The sequence below is a fragment of the Neopelma chrysocephalum genome, unplaced genomic scaffold (genome assembly GCF_003984885.1).
Source record: "Neopelma chrysocephalum unplaced genomic scaffold, ASM398488v2 Primary Assembly neopelma1_91, whole genome shotgun sequence".
In the NCBI taxonomy this organism is placed as follows: Eukaryota; Metazoa; Chordata; class Aves; order Passeriformes; family Pipridae; genus Neopelma; species Neopelma chrysocephalum.
Genome location: NW_020897753.1, coordinates 5,767,044 through 5,787,041, shown reverse-complemented (window position 1 = coordinate 5,787,041; position 19,998 = coordinate 5,767,044). Strand labels below are relative to the sequence as shown.

General features: G+C 42.3%; 1 long non-coding RNA gene across 3 annotated transcripts in view; it reads right to left on the bottom strand.

Annotated features, from left to right (window-relative positions):
* Window positions 1-16,102, bottom strand: part of LOC113972363 — a 75,574-nt gene extending 59,472 nt beyond the window's left edge. For all 3 annotated transcript variants that reach the window (XR_003535871.1, XR_003535870.1, XR_003535869.1), the window contains exon 1: window positions 15,883-16,102. This is a non-coding gene — a long non-coding RNA (uncharacterized LOC113972363). The remainder of the gene's footprint in view (window positions 1-15,882) is intronic.
* Window positions 16,103-19,998: the final 3,896 nt, after the last annotated feature.

The window sequence follows — 19,998 nt, the reverse complement described above, 5'->3', positions numbered from 1 at the left end:
ATCCAAAGTGTGTTCCAAAAGCTTGTAGCTGTGAGTAGTTTCCCTGTAGGCCAAACTCCTCTTCTGAGAAGGATTTGGGAACAAGTGGAGCGGCCTGGCTAATTCCCACACAATTATTTATTCAGGGAAACTTCTGCTGCTTGTGAGCAGACTGCAGAGTCCTCAGGTCTGTCTCAAACTCAGAATTATTCATGGGTTTTCTCAGTGACAGAGTTGGGCTGCAAAAATGTGCATTTCACAACTTTTTACCCAGAGAAAGCTCAGTCACTCAGGGATCTGGGAACGTGACAATCCACACAACAAATACAACCCTGTGCTGCCTTTGGGGTGCTGACACAATGCAATCCACGGTCCTGTAGGAATATCCAGAGATGCTCAGATTCTGGGGAAAATGTTGGGTGGTATTTTTTTTTTTAGACTTGATCTGGACAGCTTAGTCCTGTGTTCCTGTAAGGGGAACCCAGCAGGATTGTTCCAAGACCTACAGTCTTTAGATGCAGATAGTTAATCCCAATATCCAAAATAGAAGATATCCAATATGTAGTTTTGGCTCTGGAGGGTGATCAATTTTAAACAGGAAAACTGAATTTCTTCTCCCAAGGCAACCAAGACTTGTTGCTTTCTTCAGACACGTCACTCATTAACCACCAACATGCATTACACATTGTTCTTTTCTTTAAAAATGTACTGCAAATCCCTCTCCCAGTGAAGCCCACTGGGAACCTTCCCTATCCTCCATCCAGGGAATGGGATTTCCTTGTTTGGTATCACAGGAGGACCATGAGCAGCGTCACCCTTGATACAGTTTCTCCTGCACACTCACCCTGCCTGTGTTTAATCCTCGGCAACAACCCCCTTGGAGTGTTTGTTTTCCCAAGCTGCTCTTTTACCGAGCTGTAGATTTACAGACTTTACAGCCGTGATTTGCCAGTCCCTTTGTTCGCTGACAGCACCAAATTATCCCCTGAACTCCTCCGGAGAGCACTTCATCTCTCACTGAGGCCATTCCTGCCAGCCCTGGTGTCCAGGCTCTCCCTGATCACTGAGCACTTGTCTTCCTCACCTGGCTTCTGCTGCAGCTCCATCTTTCCTAACTCAAGGATTTTCATTCTTCTCTACCTAATATTTTGTCCCCCAGGGAAGATCTGATTCAGTTGTATGTGTTGCTGTCTGGTGCCCTCTGCAAACCTTTACATTTTCCTTCCTACAAATTACAGGCTATAGTAACATAAACCCAGTGTAACCCTGTGTTAAAATTCAGGCTATTTTTATTCTGCACTGCCTTGGAATTGCTCCTGCTTCAGCACCAGGGGAGGAGGGACAAAGAGGCTGATTTTGCAATTAGAGATGCCCAGCTCTGCTCCTCCTCAGCAGAGGATTTCAGCTGCTGCAGGAGCAGGTCAGTGCTGAATATTTTGAAAACCTCCCCGAGTTTCCTCAACTCTAATTGGATACAGAATGATTTCCAAACACCTTGAGAAAACAAGAGATAGTCATCAATATTTCAAGGAAAACAAATAAAAATAAAAATAACTACCTGGGCTAAGATAGGGAAAATTTCATTTAGTTGAGGCACCAATGGGTTTGGAAGCTGTCCTTAATAAATAGCTTCATATATAAGTACTAATCCACTTTTTAAAACAGACCTCGAGTGTGTTCAGTGTGTTTTGAACCCTCCCAGCAGACACACCTGCTTCACCCCGGCTGGGATGATGTAAAGCAAGATTTGTATCTTAAATGCGAGGGTGTCCTCTAGCGGTGGCAGGGCTGGATCTTCTCCCTGGGACACGAGCAGTCCCTGAGGAAAGGATCCAGGAGGCTGGTCCCTGGATATTCAATGCCATCCCAACCCACAGGTCAGCAAAGCATCCCTGGGGTCTCAGACACACAGAAAATACCACGCCCAAACTCCTGATAGGGACTTAAAAAATGCCTGAGCCTTCCCCAAAATAATTTCCCACAGCAGGTGGCAGGAGGTTGTTCCCCTCATTAATTTGGGTTGGTAATTAAATTATTATTTTTAATGTAATTAATTAAGCCTCGGTAGCACGAGTTTGGTTCTGCTCTCAGACGATTTGTCTTGTGCCAGCCCTGCTCAGTGAAGATCTGTGCCCCTGTTTGTGTCTGCACAGGAATATAAAAGGGCTGTCAGCTGCTATTTTTGTGCTCTGCCATCCTGTGGCTTTGTTGGCGTTTAATCAAAAGGAAAAGATTTCGTTCTATATGTTGCTACAAAATAGCAAAAGGTGATACACAGTAATCACAGACAGGGCTGAAGGGAGCAAAGGGAAGGGGAAATCCATCTCTGTTCTTCTCCTTGTTCTGCTTTTTCCTTCCAGTGAGAGAGAGAAAGGAAAATTTGACAGTTTCTTTGGGGCAGTACAGACCAAAACACGGCTCACAAATCAAGATGCAAATGTGCTTGTCAGTGCTGGGGCTTCACTTTCTCTTACTCAAAACTGAGAGAAAATACAAAGATGGTTTCAGCGGGCACAGGAATTAATGGACACACGTCATCCAAGGAAATTTGGGAAATGTGGGAACAAGAAACAAGCCTGAACGACGTGTTTGGGTGTCAGCCCCCAGCAAAGTGCCAAGTCCAGTGGTACATGGGATTCCTTTCACTTCTGTTGGTTTGAGGGACACCAAGTTCAGAGGTTACCTGCTGGTTTGGATACTGGAATAGCTTCCAGTGGAAACTCAGATATTCATGACAGTGTTTTAACCTGATTTAAATCTTGCACCTCTGCTGAGGAAGCATCTGCTGATGTCAGTAAGTGCAGCTTGGCATTGATCTGTGGAGCTGAGTCGTGCTGAACAACCTCAGCAGGTCATTCCAGGGGAATGGCTCCCGCCCCACACTCCTGGCTCCCAAGGAATCTGCCCGGGCTCTGCCCTCCAGCACTGCCTGATTCCTCCTGCCTTTCCAGCATCTCCAGATTTCCAGCTGTGACAAACCTTGTGGGCACGGTGATGTCCCCACACCAGCATATTTAACTCAATCTATGGGTTCATCCTTCCCTTCTGATCATTTCCAGGATCAATGGGTATAGTGTTAATCCTCAAAGCACATTGTTCTTTCTAGTTTTTTGGTGCTCCACAGATGTCCTTAAAACACAAGGTCTTCAGGAAGAGAAGAAACACAGGTTAAATATCTGTATTTTTCTATTTCAGGGCTTTTCTAGAAAACCTCTCATTGCCAGTCTCTCATGACAACGTGCAGTGAGCAAAATGCAGAACACTTTGAAAATATAACTACTGTAACTTGAGAAGATATTTGATAATAACCTTTATAACCAATACAACTATTTCAATGGTAACTCCTTATTGTAGGATTTAGTATGTTTTAAAAAAATAAAGTTACCTCAGTTATGTGACTTCTCAGGTAAAGTCATACTGTAAATACTTTTGAAAGCCATGTTTTACAGTGCAAGCCAAGAAAATGCTATACATAAACAGAGATATGGAGATTATTTCTTACTGTCACTGGGCAATGTTACATTAACCTTTCTGCATTCTTTGTACCACCTAAGAACAGGCACAATATTCTCCTTTGCCTCATACCAAGTGATCTCACACGGCAGAAATGCTGAATTATGAGCCTCAACAGGCATCAATCACTGTGGAATTCCACAACTCATTAGCTTAAAGGTGGGTAAAATGTTCTGTTAAAAAAAAAAAAAGTGACAAATGGGATGTTATATAATTAATGTCAAAATTGTTAATACGTATCTTGTTATAGCTCAACATCAGCAAGACTGGGAGAACCATCCTCTTAAATAATAATAAAAAAGATGATGTTTATACATAATAATTCTTATTCATTAATTCTAAGTAGCTTGAAACTGTTCCCAGTACCCAGCACAGTGTTGTTGGCAAAGCAGCTTCCAATGCTGTGAAAATGTTCTATTTCTGTAATGCAACTTAATGGGTATTAATTCACTTCTTATTCACTGAAAAGCACTAATCACCACAAAGACTCTTGGTATTTATAGAGGAGCAACGTGTAATTCCATCACAAATGCACTCCAGCACCCAGGATAGCACAGCTAAAGGCTTCCAAAGATTTGTGCCAACATGTGTCTTCCAGAGCTTTCTGACTAATCCATACATACCTGGTTTCAGGCAAAGCTTAAGGAAATACTATTTTTATTACTAAAAGACCAAAAGCTCTATTTTTCTGTATAATACCATCCACCAATATAGTTATTTCTCTCTTGTTAAGGGAAATGTTCAACTTCATTAAGGCAATTCTCAGGGAAGATCTGATTTCTGTCAGCCAGTGGCAGGCACAGGCTCAAGGAAAATAGCTGCTCTTTAACCAAAATTAGGGCATTTTGCAAACATTAGGCTGTGGCTTTATGCTTCATTTTGCTCTAGCAATCCAGTTTGGTTAAAAAAAAAAAAGCAAGTAGAGATGTATCCAGGCAATAAGGGGAGGCACAAACTAAACTTGGATCAGAACAGAGCTGCATGGAACATTTTCTTGTCTCAAAGCAATTCCTCAAAGGGCTCCTTCCATGTGCCAGTATTTTCTTTTTTTAGGAAGGCTCCTAAAGTTTTCAGCTAAAAACCTATTGAGCTTCAGCCTCAAGCAAGGTCTTCATCAGCCACTTACAAAAAATGTCTTCTCCTGACAACCAACCCAATTTGGGTCTCACTTTACTGAGGGAAGAGAATGTCTCTGCAGGAAGAGCAAAATTAACAACTAATCTTCATTAAATCTCTTCACCGAGAAACACAGAGGAAAACTTGCATCTGAACCTATAATTGGCATTGCTAATTTTTTTTTCCCCCCAAAAAAACCTTTTGGTTTTCATTAACAGCAAAGTTGCCCTCGTTTCCATGCCATATCCTATTTTCAGCTCTCACCTGGGCACCAGCACCCCCCAAAAAAGCAGAAGGAGGATTTTGCACCGTGCCAGGACGGCTCTGAGATGATCCATGTGATGCACAGGCCCCCGGGAAGGGGCTCTGTGAACCATCCCACACAGGAAGACCCCAGGAAGTGTGGGAAATGCTGTCACTATTCCACCATTCACACCTTCCTTGGGGCTGGGCAGAGCTGTCTCCTCTCCCACACTGGGACAGCTGGGTCTGTCAAAGCCTCCCTCACGCCTTTTTTTCTTTCCCCTTTTCGTAACTAAGCATTTCTTTCAAAACACAGCCACCAGCACCTCCCTTTTTATGTGACAGCTCTGTGATAAATCTGCCACGGAGACATGAAAGATTTTTGCAACTCCCTACCCAGCCTAAGAGGTTTCAACTGTATTTTTCACCTCTAAGGAAGATGCCTGGATGGCATCTGTGTGAGGAAAGGGGGAGACCCAGAGCTGAGAAATCCACTCCACGCTGTAAAAACAAAACAAGCCATCCCCAAAATCTCTGAGGAGCAGAGTATGTGTGTAAGAGCTGCTAACCCAGCGGTCAGGACATTCTCCTGGGAGGGGGATTGATGTGTCTTTAATAGAAAGCCATGGGTGGATAAAATAAACTTGTCCCTGGAGATGGCACTGAGAAGTCAATGTTTGCTGCCAGATGGCACAGCACACGCAGGGCCTGGGGCAGCTTCCCAGCTCCCAACAGCCATTCACTCCCCAGGGATGCCCAAAATACCAGGGAAGAGCACGAGGGCACAGCAGGGACTTCTGTGTTGGACAGCACTGGACTGATCACCAAACAGCCTCTGCCTTCATCACAAACACTTCCTGCTGCCAGAACAACTGCTCCACGCCCCCCGCTGCCCTCAGAAAGACAGGGATGTGAGCCTGGGTTTAATTTTTCAGGGCAGCACAGGCTGAAGTGTGAGGAGGCTGCTAAATGCAAAGAGCAGGGTGCCATGGTTACCAGTGCCACCGGATCCCTGGCTGAGCCAAGGGCTGCGGGACTGACTGCTGGAGAAACGCAGTCACTGCCCGACGGGGCTGGGGGTCTGTAAAATGTGACACAGCTGCATTTCACAGATGCAAGAGGTGCCTGGTGTGTAGATCCTTCAATAAACAACCTTTTTTTCTGCTCAGTGGTCACGCTCCTTTCACACCAACTGCACCAGCTTTGCCCTGACTGTCAGGACATAGATTGAACTGAGCTGCCTACAAGCGTGACTCGGCTCTCAAATCCTCTCCCACAGTGCTCCAGCAAATAAAATGTGCCAAAAAGAGTTTAATTTTTCCCCTCTCTAATGGAAAAATATATATTTACCTTGCATGACAGAGCAGAGACCAGAATTCTGGAAACCTGAGCTGTTCCTGTCCCTGGAATTACAAGCATGGCACGATACTGGTTGCAGTTTATCTAGTCTAACCCTGAGCCAAAAGGAGAGCAGGCTGCTGAGGGCTGGTCCAGCCAAGCTCTGAATGCATCCAAGGATGGAGATTTGGCCCCTGTTCAGGGTTTTGCCAAGCTCACTGGAGCATTTTTCCATGGACTAGGTTTGTAAGAGGAAACAAGCCCGACCCTCTTGTTTTGCCTCTATTTTCACAACACACACACACACCTGGGAATATCTGAGGCTCCACTTCCTCAGTGTCCATAGGAAATGTGGGACACAGCACTACCTTGGGGATGTGCCTTTGACAGGTTTGTTTGGTTTGTAGCACAAACAAATTGATACATCACACCCAAGCAGCAGCACTCTGTGTGCTCTATTGACTGCACTGGCATTGTAGTGACACGGATTTTACACTCATAAAATAAATTACTAAATTGGCCTTAATTCCTTCTTCATGCCAGCACAGCATCACCAATTAAAGGAGTTACATCCATCAAGAGCTGCCTGACAGCACAGTCAAGTGGAACATTTCTACCAGTCTCCAAGACAGCAACAAAGACAGTGTTTAAATACAGGATTAAAACCCCAAATCTTTCAAAGTAATTGGAAGAGTTTTTTCTTCTGAGATTCTGCCTCAGCAAAGTAACTCTTGATGGTGTCAGACTGATCCCAATGGAGGCCAATCCAAATAGAGGTGATAAGTGTCATTTGGCAGGGTTTTACAACTAGTGCTCTTCCATATCTCACTTCACATCTCTTTATGATCCTTATCCCTTAAAAGCTTTTGATTGATGCTCTGAAAGAAAACCTCTGGAATCTCCATCTTCTCCTGGCTATTTTCAGCCCCTTACTGGCAGATATCCACTGCCAATGACACCCTCTCAGGCTCCAGGTGCTGGTCCCAAATTCTGGAAGCAGCCACTTTTCAGTATTTTACACATAATTTCACTGTTCCCTTGGTACCTACAAACACAATTTCTGCTTATTCCTTCCCTGCCCCACAGTCACAGCAAACAGCTTCTGCACCCCCTTGTCCTGAGACTGCTGGATACAGAGAATGGCAGATCTATGGGATGGTTTTTTTGAGAAAACAATTATTTGTCATGTTTTTGACATTTTCTTTTGGTCTCTTCATCGCTGAGCTAAATGTGGTGTAGGAAAGAGGGTAAGTTAAACAGCTCACAAGGAATTATGAGGAAAGTGTGAATTAAGAGTCTGATATTCTTTCAGTGAGTTGTATCTATTTAATCACAATTTAATGCCCATGGAGTGGATGTCAGGGAAGCAGAGCAGGGCAAAGCAGGGATTACAGGAGTGCAGGGGGTCTGACTTGCACCATCTCACACAGCACTGCCAAACACGAAATCACAGGCACTGAGCTCTGAACCAAAATGGTTCATGGCCCATTTGCAATACTCAGCTGAGACAATTATTCCATTCATGCTTTCATGTCCTTTTATAAGCCATTCCCACTGCCTCAAAGAGTCAATTAAGGAGAAGGGATTAAAGACAGAAAAATAATAAAGGATGAAAAAAGGCAAAACATGAAAGGATAACATGACATAAATACTCTAATTTCACCTCCCAGTAATGACTTTCATTTTTAATCCTTCGCTGGCTGAGAAAGGACTATGGGGATTGGAGAAAGTGATTATATACAATTTGTGACTATACTAAACAAACTTAAAAAACCAGCAGTGAGGAACTGCTACCAAAGTGATACTGAATGCTCAAATAAAACCAAGAACACTCAGAGTCTCACTGTGTACACTTCACTACCTGGTTCTTCATCTGAATGGGAAAAACCTGCAATTAATCCCTGATTTATTTCTCTTTTCCATTCTGTACCTACCAATGGCAGGTACCAGTTGAGTTTTATTGCCAGACATCCCTTCTTGTATAAAAGTGCTCCTACCCACAAGTTCCTCAGAGAGTACAATGCCTTCCTTTCACAAGTTCTTCCCTCTGCTGCTTTCCCCAGTCCCAGCAAAGGTGGGGTCAGATGTGCTGCTCAGGATCTGTGCAGCACAAACATCTCTCTCACAGCCTCTGGAACACCACCCACCATTTGGGATAAATCTTATGGAATATGGGGCTGACCTGAGTATAAACTGTGTAGAGTGCTGTGGGATGGGAATCCCTCCTGAGTTCCTGGTAAATGGGACCAGCCACCCAAACACACCACAATAACAGGCAGGAAGGGCTGGAACACAAGGCATGTGCCCACCCTGCAACCCCAAAATCAGGGCTGAGCTTTCAGGAGGTGTCCTTGGTCACCCTCACAAGGGATTTCTGAAGCAAACCGTAATGCCAGCAGCTGACAAACACCTGGCATATCCCTGGTAAGCCAGGAGTGTGCAAGGAAAGGCCCCATAAAGGATGTGTCTGTGGAAAAATTCTCTGATGGAGGAGGCAGCCCAGCACTGGGATCAGCACTGATCACACTGACTTTGGGTGGCCCAAACAAAGCAAAACCATCTTATTTTTAGCAAGAACACTTGAATTTTTAGCAGGCATCTTCTGATTGAAGTGGGCCGAGGACCTATTACCCTGGACACACACCAAGACATGCAAATGGAAATGTATTTGGAAAATACACAACATTTTACCCTCTGAAGGATGAAACAGATTTGTGTGTGTACACAAATTCATCCACATTTACACCCCTCTTGCTTTATCCCCATATAGGGAGTGGGAGAGATGTCACTTTATCTCTCACTCAGTGTGTGGAGATCATGCCTTCCTCTCAATACCTTTTATTTCAAACAAATATCCCCTGTGCCAGCACCAGCCTCCTGGAAAACAGCCACTGCAGGACCACGTTTCAGGTGTCCTCCTCTCCTGATAAGATCAGGAACATCAGGATCGGAGGTGTCAGGATATTCCAGATAATGTCTTGGCAGAACACCAGGAGGGAGGTGTAGGAAACCACACTAAGTCTGGCCATGATGTTAAGAGATTTTAAACAGTGAATTTGCAGTGAGTACAAGTAAAATGTGCTTTATCAAAGTAGCATTTGTGTCATGTCTTTTCACCTCTGCTTATTTTGGGTGTTTCTGATGCACTCACATAGCTGGACTGAAGTGGTGGACAATAATGATATATAGGACTGAGTGTGAAGACCAAGGTTTTCACAACCACTTCCAATGCAGCTACAAGTTGCATATTAAAAAAAGTGGCAACATAAATGATTAAAGGCTCTTATACAGATGGAGAAAGAAAAGGGAAAAAAATAAATCAGGGATGCTGTGAGACAGAGAACCTGATTTTCAGCTTTAAATTGAAATCTTTCCAAACAAAAGACTAATTTTCATCAGGAAGAATCAGGACCCTCATGGAAAACGTAATAGAAGTTTTACACTGTTTAAATTTCTATATAATTTTTCCCATTAAAAAAATAATCTATGTTTTGCAACATTTTTGGCTCCTCAGTATATTTTCTCCTGAAGTTTTCACTAGGAAAAACCCAAACTAATTCCTTGATGATCTCAAAGCCTCAAGATCACATTTCCCTGCACATGCACATGAAAAATATTGAATAGAGCCTTTAAAAAACCTTTCATTGCTGGGTACTTAGCAAAATTGATTGAAATTCAGATCTGCTGCCCCGTGGCAAATTTTGATAATTCAGTATCTATTTGCATTCCAAATCAAGAGGAAAATTTGAAATATTCATAGATCCTGTAGAACAAAATGCACTTAACAACTTTGCCATAAAGAGAATTGAGTTTTCAAAGTGATTTAAATGCTGTCTTTCCTGCCTTGCATATACCTTCTCCTGGAAGTTACAGGGGGGATTTCAGTCCTTTTTTTCCCCTCTGAGATATTATATCCATTAGGGTTCCCCCCCCAACAGTTCATATGCTATTTTTATCAAAAGAAAAAGCAGCAGTTACTTAAATCCAGAGCTTTTTCTACCATCATATAGCTAATTTTTGAAATTAAGCTTTTAGGTATTCAATGGAATTTCAAGATGAAAAGATTTACACTCTAAAATAGCCAAGTGACCATTAATCATTAAAGTCAAGATCACCTCAAACCCAGATTTAAATTGTCACATTAGAGAATTGAAGATAAACCTTTCCTCTCTCACCACAACCTTAAACCTCTCTCTTCCTTTAGTTTTTTTTTCCTAGGAAAAAATCCAAAGTAAACACAATTTTTGACCTAAAGCAAACCAGGAATGAACACAAGTCTCGTGGAATGGGAAAACCCTTTTTAAAATTATTTTTTAAAATACAATTTTAAGCCAAGTGCACTGGGACAAACTGCAAGCTCCAGTAAATCTCCAAGTGCCTTCACAGTCCTGTATTTCTCCCCTGCAGCTCATGCACTGCACACAGATTTGTGTGATTGAAATGCCATTTTTAATAGGTAAAAATGAAAAAAAAAAAAGCATTTAAGGCTTTTTAAGGAGGATTTTTTTTTTCTTATGAGAAGTGGGTGTGCCATGAGCTCCAGAGCCTCCAGGTGCACCCCCTTAGCCAAGCAGAATTAATTACTGTAATTACTGTAATTAACAGAGCTGGGGGCAGGTATTTATACACCTGTGCTCGAGGTTCTCCCCCTCAGAAAACAGGAGTTACCTGTGATAACCACACAGCAATGGCAGGTTGGTTTGTATTAACAGCAAGTTATGATTCTCACAGTGGGGCCACTTTGTAAACTACCTGAAACATTATGATTCAAAGTGCATTAAAAGATTCAGCAGGAGTGACTGAGGACAAGCCTGGTACAAACAAAATGGAAATCACTCTGAATTGGTTCCCATCATATCTGGTCTCTATCAGGAGCCAGAATTCCCTGTATTTATCCCATCTGCATTGTACATGTCAGTTAGTGTATAAATAGAGCTGAGTGTATGGGATCTCATGTCAAACCACATCAGTGAGTCACCAAGGAGGGGGGAGAATCGTGTTTGTCTTGCCTGTATAGACAAGACAGTATTTATTAGCAAGTTCAAGGCAGGATTGGGGCACAGAAAATTCTGATCAGAGGAAGAAAGGTTTTTCACCACAAAGCTCAGAGACAGGGGCCCAGAGAAGCCACGGGATCCCCTGAAATTCTGCTGGCCAAGGCCCTGAGCAACGTGACTGAGCTGAAAGCTGGCCCTGATTTCAGCACAGAGTTGGAATGGAGGCCTCTAGAAATCTGTCATTTAAAGTGTTCTGTGAATCCAAGAGACAAAACAGGGAAGCACTTCTGGGAATCTGCAGTGCCTGAGACTCTACCTGGAACTGTGCTCAGAGTCTCTTTGCTTTCTTTGAGACCAAGCAGCCTTTGTTTTCTTACTGGGAGACGGTTTTCACATTGCTCTGAGTGATAAAAGTACATAACTATAAATGTCTCTCTGACTTCAGGAAAGCTGGATTGTACAGAGACTGTAGGATATTGCACCAGAAGCCCTGCAGGGGGTTTAGGGAATAGAGGGGTTATGGAAAGAGAAAAATGCAGCACACTTGTAGCAACATCATTTAAATCCAATCCTGATGCTTGCATTTGTCTCCACAGTGTTTTCTATCATAATTCAGGTACTATTTCCCTTCTGCACAACAATAAAACATAACAATCAGCAGCAACATCTGGGCCCTGCTCTTCTTAACAAGACTTTTATGCAGTTATAAGGTAAAGCACAAGAACTCGAATTGGAAATAAACCAGAAGTTCTGACTTGACACTTGGAACTTCAGCACAGCTGCACCATTTTAGGTCATTTTAACTGCTGCTGTCAGGTTATATTTTATAATAACACCTTGTTCATCCAGAGACATTTTCTTAATCATCATCCCTTGTGTTTTAGAAGGTTTAAACTTATTTTTCCTTTTTTTTTCTCTCCCTTTGGGAACTAACTCATTTGGAGTGAAGATTTCCCTGCATGCATTGAGTACCCTCAATCCCTGTTCACAAGTATAATTCTGCCCCAATGCCAACTTGGTTTCCCAGTCCTTGGGAAAGCCATAAAGCAGAAGACACTGCTCAGAAGATACTTGACCTGACCTGTAACTCAACTGCAAAAGCAGCTGTGAATTCATGGTAGTGCTTCAAGAGCTTCTTGTAGAGAAAATTCTTTCTTTACTCATCAGTTTATACCATTTGTACCTCTGGGAACATCAAACCTCTTATTTTCTTTAGCTCAACATAACATTGATCCACAAATACCTCTGGGATTGTTCCCTCTTCTCATTGTATTAACAATTTTTAATTTATTTTCCCTGTAGAGAGGGAAGGGTTCATTCTCACAGATAAACAGTGTGTGGAAAGAAACCTTCTTTTGTGTTCCCTGGTAGCACCTTGAAACTTCTGTGTTACAGTGGCAACAATAACACAACCCACAGTAATTCAGGAAGCTGGTTAATTAGTATAAATGGATGCAATATTCACTTCCCACATGGCTGAGATTAGTCAAATGTTTCCATCCAGCCTCCTATTTTCCTATTGCTTGTTCTGCCTGATTAACACAAGATGCATTTTCTTTTCTAGCTTGAGGTTACATGTTTGAAGCTTCTCCAGAGGGAATTACAAACAATTCACATTGCTTGACTTCACATTCATTGTTTCACTAGAAAGACAAACAAAAATCCAAATGTTTGCTAAGCCTCAGGTTTTTTACTTCCCGTGAAATCAAATGATCACCAACGCTGGCTGATCCCGAAATCTCATTTACTTCCATGGGTTTGAAAAAATTGTTTAATAAATTCGGGTCAAACACTGTTTTAAGATTAATAAGTGATTTACTGTTGACCTTGTGCAACCAGAATTCTATTTTGTATCTCCACCAGTTTAGCAAATTTGAAACCATCCCCTTGTGCCTTACACCAGCTAATTAAGCTTCTTTATAGTTACTATTAACTAGTGATAGTAAAGTGGACAAATGTCCATTTAGCTTGATTTACATAACTTCATAGTAAAACTGCACATCTGACAAGTACATTGGGAAATCACTGCGAGGGAAGATGTTGGAAAATTACAGAGGTTATTTTCAGTAATTGCTGAGTTCAACCAAACAGTTACAGAAGATTAGGGGCTTCAGGCTGAAAGGCCGGATTTCAGCATGAGGTTTCTGACTTGGTAAATTACTAAATTGAAAACTATGGGAAACATAAAAAGCAGCCTGGAGTGCACTCCAAAAACATCATTTGGAGAAATGATTTGTAGCAGGGAAATGAAACCAGAAAGGGACCAAAGGAGCAGGAGGAACTCACTGTGTGCCACCAATGACTGGGCCACTTCATGACACAGCTGGGCACCTTCACAGCACCAAGCCCTACACCAGGAACTAGTTCCATCTAATGCTGCTTATGGATAGAGACTGACAACATTCAGCACTTTAGCAGGTAGGTTTGGCATGTCCACATATGCACTGTACAGACATGGGCTCCTAAGTACCCACAGATGGAAATTCCGGGAGGAATTGGGCCGCTGTGCTCAGAGCCAAGCAGGAGCGCCCACGTAACCACACTTGGACCTCAACCCTGAGCGTGAACTGTGCCCAAAAGGTTGTCCACGTGTTACTTATTTGCAAAGGGCTTTTAGTGAAAGGAGGTTAAGTGGTTTATCAGAGCTTGTCTCAACGTAGCACATGTGGAGCAGACACTAAAGAGCTGCAGTTCTATAGCTGGAGGGAAACGGGAGAGAGAAAGGGAAAGAGGGAGGGAGGGAACAAAGATCTACAGATGAATCACCCCAACCATCCCCACCTTTTTTCTTTTTAAGGGAATCTTTGGATGTGGAAAAACAGTTTGACTGTTTGTCATTAAATGCCAGCAGCCTGTGCCAATAACTACTACACAGAGCAAGTGAGCAACTTTCAGTAATTTCTTAGGATAGTACCTCATATATCTCCCTCGCCTGATTTTTTGATACTTCCTTTTACACCTCACTCCCACAAAATAACAATAATAAAAAAATATAACTACCTTTACAAAAAGAGTAACAAGGCATCCCTGCCTTATTTTACTGACTGATCCTAAACCTCCAGCTACTAATTTTCTGTCCCAGTCCATTATGACACTCCTTGAACAGCACACACAGGTGGGAAGCCACTGTGACACTTAATTCAGGGTGCAATCACACCAGTTTAGAACCAATGAGGATCATAAATATGACACTAATTAAAGGAGAGAGGAGGGTGTGGGGGGAAGAGCACACAAAAACTCCACACAAAAGCAATGATTTCTATGAATAAGTGCCCAAAACTCAAATTCCACAGCTGGCTATTTCAGAGAAGCTCCTCTGACTCCCTGCAGATTTCCTTTCAGCAGGAAGTTTAATTAAGGTGGGTTGTTTTTGGGGTTTTTTTCCCTTTCCAAGCAGGAAATTCCCTCTGCATCTGACACAGTGATTCTTTCATTTTCAGGAACAAGAACTCAAAGGAATACCTGAAGCATAGCAGAGTTAGGCTTGTGCGAAGTATCAGCCACACTTATCTTTTAAAAGGTTTTATTTGCCTCATTTAAAACATGAACAAGAACCCAAGGCTTGCCACCATTTTGCCCCTGCATTGCTAAGACAACTGAAGAAGTTAATGGGATACATAAAATACTGCAATAAACCAAAGTTTGCCTCACGGCGCTTCAAGTTCCCTTTCTAAATTAGTTCAGGGAAACAGCAATTGGGTCACTCTCATTTTAGATCCCCCAACAGCAAAAAGGCTGATGTCACCAATTTTGGGAAAGAAGCCCAAATTGTTTGTTAATTAACAAAGCCATTTAACTTTCAAAAATGAATCACGTCCCAGAAAGTGAATGTCAAGGTTACCTTGAGTCAAGAACATTGAAAAGGGATAAAACAAGGTTTTATCAATATCACTGTGCCACACAGTATCATGAAAATAAAATACAGAAGACAAATAATCCAGTGCTCTACCCAGAACATGTAAGAAAGGAAGAACTTCAATGGGTAAGATTAAAAACAGTAGCTGCAACAATAAATAACTTAAGGGAAGAAAGTATTGACACACAGAGACACACATTAGCTTTTCTATACAATACTTCTAGATTTTCTGAAGACGAATTTCTCTGAAGTAATTCCATATTTACCAGTGCTTTCCTAAATATGCAAGTCGCACCCATGCTGGTTTGGGTTTTGTTGGGTTTGTTTGTTTGTTTTGTTTTTTACACAAACTCCCTCGCAACCCACTAAGTGTGTTCAGGGGGTTAAAAATAAATATTTACATTTTAACTACCGTGAAAACAGAAACTAACACACGTTATCAAACACCGATATCCCTGAACAGCCTGAACTCACCTGAGGCAGCCTGGCCACCATTGACTGCCCTCACCGGCACATTCCCAGTGCACCTTTCCTCACAACTCCGAGGAGGAAAATTACAGCCCAGCTGCCAAAGCCCTTGGGAAGTCGTGGGAAAAGCCTCCTTGTCCAAGGACCAGGCTCAATTCCCCAAATATTTGCAGTGCAAACTGCCCTAAGTGCTTTGGGAAGCAGAGGGGGCTGCGGGCGCCGTGAGGGGAGGTGGGTGTGGCACGCGCAGGTCCCTCAGCCTCATCCGAGGGGGAAAATGTTCCCCTGACCTGAGGAAAATATCTGAAACAGCAAATACTTAGTGTTTTATACAGGGAAAACACTTCCCAGGGATTTGGTGGCAAAACCTACCTAGTGGATATGGTTTGGGATGGTGAGATTGTCACCCTCATGGTAGTGGGGAGTCGAGCCCCCTCACCCCCGAGTCCATCCTTTCCAAAATAAGGCAACATGACTCAGGACGGCAGTTTGGAAAATGGCGGCACCAAAATTCAGCATCCACAAAATTCATATATAAAAATGGAATTTTAAACAAATAACCTCCGTGTGTGCATGAGGAAAAACCTCAGACCCCTTAACTACCATACGGACAAGCTCTCTTTGTTCTCTCATGTTCCCCAAGTCCCATCTTCAGAATTCAGGATCTCATTTTCAGTGTGCATTGTTTATCCCTTCTGATACATCACACATAGAAGCTCAGCTGTCTCATAGTGCAGAAGCAATCCAAGCACAGCAGTTTCAATATGAAAATTCATCAGAAAACAGCCTCTCTGGTCTCAAGCAAAACGGGCCATTTTTTTCTTCCTTTTATAGCTTTCAGAAATAACCTTATGCAAAAAGTGATTACAGTTGTAATGATAAAAAATGAGGGGAAAACGACACTAAATAATGTAATGTCTTTTCTAAGCACATCAAGGGGTTCGAAGTTCCAATATATGAAGGGTCTTTTTTACCTCAGTGAGCTGGGTAATATAAGGTGTCTAAATGCAGAGAAAAAGAAAATATCATCTGTCACTGCCGTAACAGCAAGAAGATAAAATTGTTTCTGTAGGCTGAAAACAGAAGTGCTCCTGAAAGAAATCATCACTGGAGGATTATTTTTGGATGAACAGTATTCATCAAGAGTTTAAGGAGGGAAAAGAAAAAAAAGTGTGGGTCGAGGAAAAGAAATGTAACGATTGAAATTAAATATTTCATCTGCCTATGGAAATATAATTCCAAATTGAATAAAAAGTTTCCTTATTTGGTGGACAGACTCCAAGGTCTCTGCAGAAAGCCACAGCAGCAGTTTTTAATCTCTTAGTTCTTTATCTCTTTAGTTCTGCTTCCTACACTTGTCACCAAAACACCTAAATTGCCATGTAAGAGGAGACATCCCCCTTTACTTTCTTCAGTCCATCTCTTTAATGTGTGTTTAGGATGGACTTGGGAAGCCTGGGTACTACAATGGCTTAAGCTCAGAACCACAGAACCTCTTGTGAACCTGCTGGGGATGGCCTGACATACCCCATATGGCACAAACACCTACAATTGGATGGAACAGGATAGTAAAGCCTTTTTTAGCAGGTCAGTGAAGCCCTGATTCTACAAACAGAATGTTAAACAGGGAATCTCACCACAAACCAAAAGAAGAGCACAAGAAGCCATTTTAGGAAGTTTTACACAATTAAACTGCTGTATATTCCTCCCCTTTTTTTTTTGTTGTGTGGGTGGCACATAAAACAAAGAATGCACTAAGATAGAGCTGTTCTACAAATTGATATCGATTCTTGTTTTTTCTTTTAATGCCATATAAATCAAGACTTGAAATCCATTTAGGGCCAAAAGACTTCATAACATGAGCTGTAGCAGTTCCTGCCAAGCAATGCAGGCAGACTGGCCTGAATTCTGTCCCTTCTGTGAAGAGCAGCAAAGCTGCTGCTTTGCCCCTTTTGCACCACTGTGGCTGCAGCTTTCTTCCTCTACAGCTCAGGATGGGGATTTTGGGCAACCTGAGGATCAGATCAAAGCATTCAGCAGAGCTGCAAGGTGTCTGTATGAAATCTGAAAGTGTATGAGGAATGGTGTGGAGAATTGCATTCAGCTTTCTGAATGCAATCAAGGGCTCTCTCCTCTGACCAGAACTCTTTTTTCAGGTTTAAAAACTGACACTGTGTTGTCTGATTAAGCTTCAAATTATTAATCTGTTTGCTACAAATTATTATATATATTATAAAGGACAATTATTCAGAAAACCTTATCTTAAAAGTTATTTTTCTTTAAATTCAGGTTTGATAATTTTCATTTTAACCCCCCAACCTTCCCTTCTAAAACACTGTTGGTCTAAAGAAACCTGACCAACAATAGGTGGTCTCCATTTTTCAGCAGCTGAAAAGTCTTTCTTGCTTTAAATCCTTTCACTGCAAAAAGGACTGAAGTAGTTTTGCTTTATGTCCCTGACAATATTCCATCAGGTTGAAGTCAAATAGGAGAGATTTCGGCCCCAAAAATGAACGCTCAGTGTGCAAATCATACATTAATCATTAATGACTTTTAATCAGTTCTGCCTTGACAAAAATGTACCTTCCAGTGCCAGGCACTCAGAGCAGCCTCTTCCCTGCCAGTGCTCCACACTGGGGTGTGGGAAATAGCATCCCATGGTCTCAAAGAGAAGGAGAAACACTGGATATATGGAATGTCAACGTGATCAAAGGGATCAGCTCAAACACTCATTGTATGTTCTTTCCATTTAAATACTTTTCCTCAGGAGGCAACGTGTAACTCTCAGACAGGATTTCATCTCCACTTGCAGGGAGCATTTCTATTTATCTTGCTCGTTACTGCAGACATCATTATAAGACATGCAGTAATACCTTGTCATCATCCTGACAAATCCCAAGGGAATGTAAATGCTTTGCAGACAGAAAGAATCCTTTCAGATTAAATCCAAGGCAGGTCACTAAAGGAATCTGGCTGGAGACTCAAGCTCATGCCATCACCTAAACTTGCAGCAGCCACGTGATGACAGGCAGCCAACACCCCATGATAAATGCACAAAGACCTGGGACTTATCCTGACGAGTTCTCTATTCCATGAAAGCTGCCAAAGAAAGGCAAGTCAAAGAGGAAAACAACCAAAAAAACCCCAGGACATCCAACCCTGAGCCAACAAAACACACGTGCTTCATAACCAGTTCTGTGTAATTTCCATTTTAAACCAGGTTGTGGTTTGCAATAACAGCCCGAGTGTAAAACACAAAGGAGGGTTGCAAAGATCCAACATCAGCAATGACTCTCCCAAAATACAAGACTTTGGTGCATTTTCCTGAAGCAGGCTCTAAGAAAAGCTCTACCACCAGCATCAGTTACTTCCCTCCTGCAACAGGAGGCAGATAGACAAACAAACAAATAATAATAAACAGATATTCTCACTGGGTTCCTCCTTCTGCAGGAATTCCTTTTGTCTGTCCTTGCACCTGCTTTTGAGTAGTGAACAGCATCATGACTGAACCAAACTGTTCTGTGCTTCCTCAGCTACAGAAGGTTCAAGGAATTTAAAAATAAAACTCTGTTGTCTCATCAATACAAAGGATTTTCCTTCAGTGAAAAGCAGTTTTACAAGCAGCAGCAAAGCAGCACATTTCACAGCAGCAGAGATGAAAACTGGCAGGAGCAGGGTTGTACAGCACCTGCTTAAAGAAGATTGACACCAGAGAGCAGAAAGGCTCTCGGTTACTAAACCTGCACAGATGGTTTCATTCACACCAAGGCTCCTTTCAGCACAGGATCACTCAAATCCTTCTCTCCTGATAACCTTTACTGATCAGAGGACCCTGCATCTCCCATCTCCCTGATCTCACGCACTGGGCTGGGCTTTGAGACGTGTACAAGACAAGCTGCTATTCGCAGGCATTATTTTGCTTTATCTGCTCTTTATTCTGCCTGCTCCCTTCCCACATGGCTTTCCTTATTTTTAACAATCAGCCCAAACCCCTTCAAATTTCTGTCATCCCTCTAAATCTGCAGCACCTGGAATTGCCATCTCTAAGTTGAAACATGACTTCAAGCAAGGAATTGTCATTGATTTTCACCTCATCTCCAGGAGGAGTTCACACATTCCGTGATAATTCCGAGTTTAAGAATTAGTAATATGCTCATAAAACAACTCAAAGAGGAAAGTGAGAAAACAAGCAACATAGTGATTTCTTTTTTTTTTTTTTTTTTTTTTTTTTAATAGGCTGCCAATCTTATTCTCTTGGATTTGAGATCTGGGCTGTCCACACCCTTGGGGTGGTGGATTTTAGAAGGGGACAAAGATCAGCCCCTCATTTGAACTATCTGGAAAGGGGAGTTCATCCTGGACATGCCACATCTCCAGGCTGGAGGGGCACCAGCAAGTGCTGCTGTCGGCAGGGTTTTATGCAGGGCTGTAAAATCAATTTTTCCCTGAGACAAAGGCCAAGATATTCAGCTCTAGAAATGAATCTCA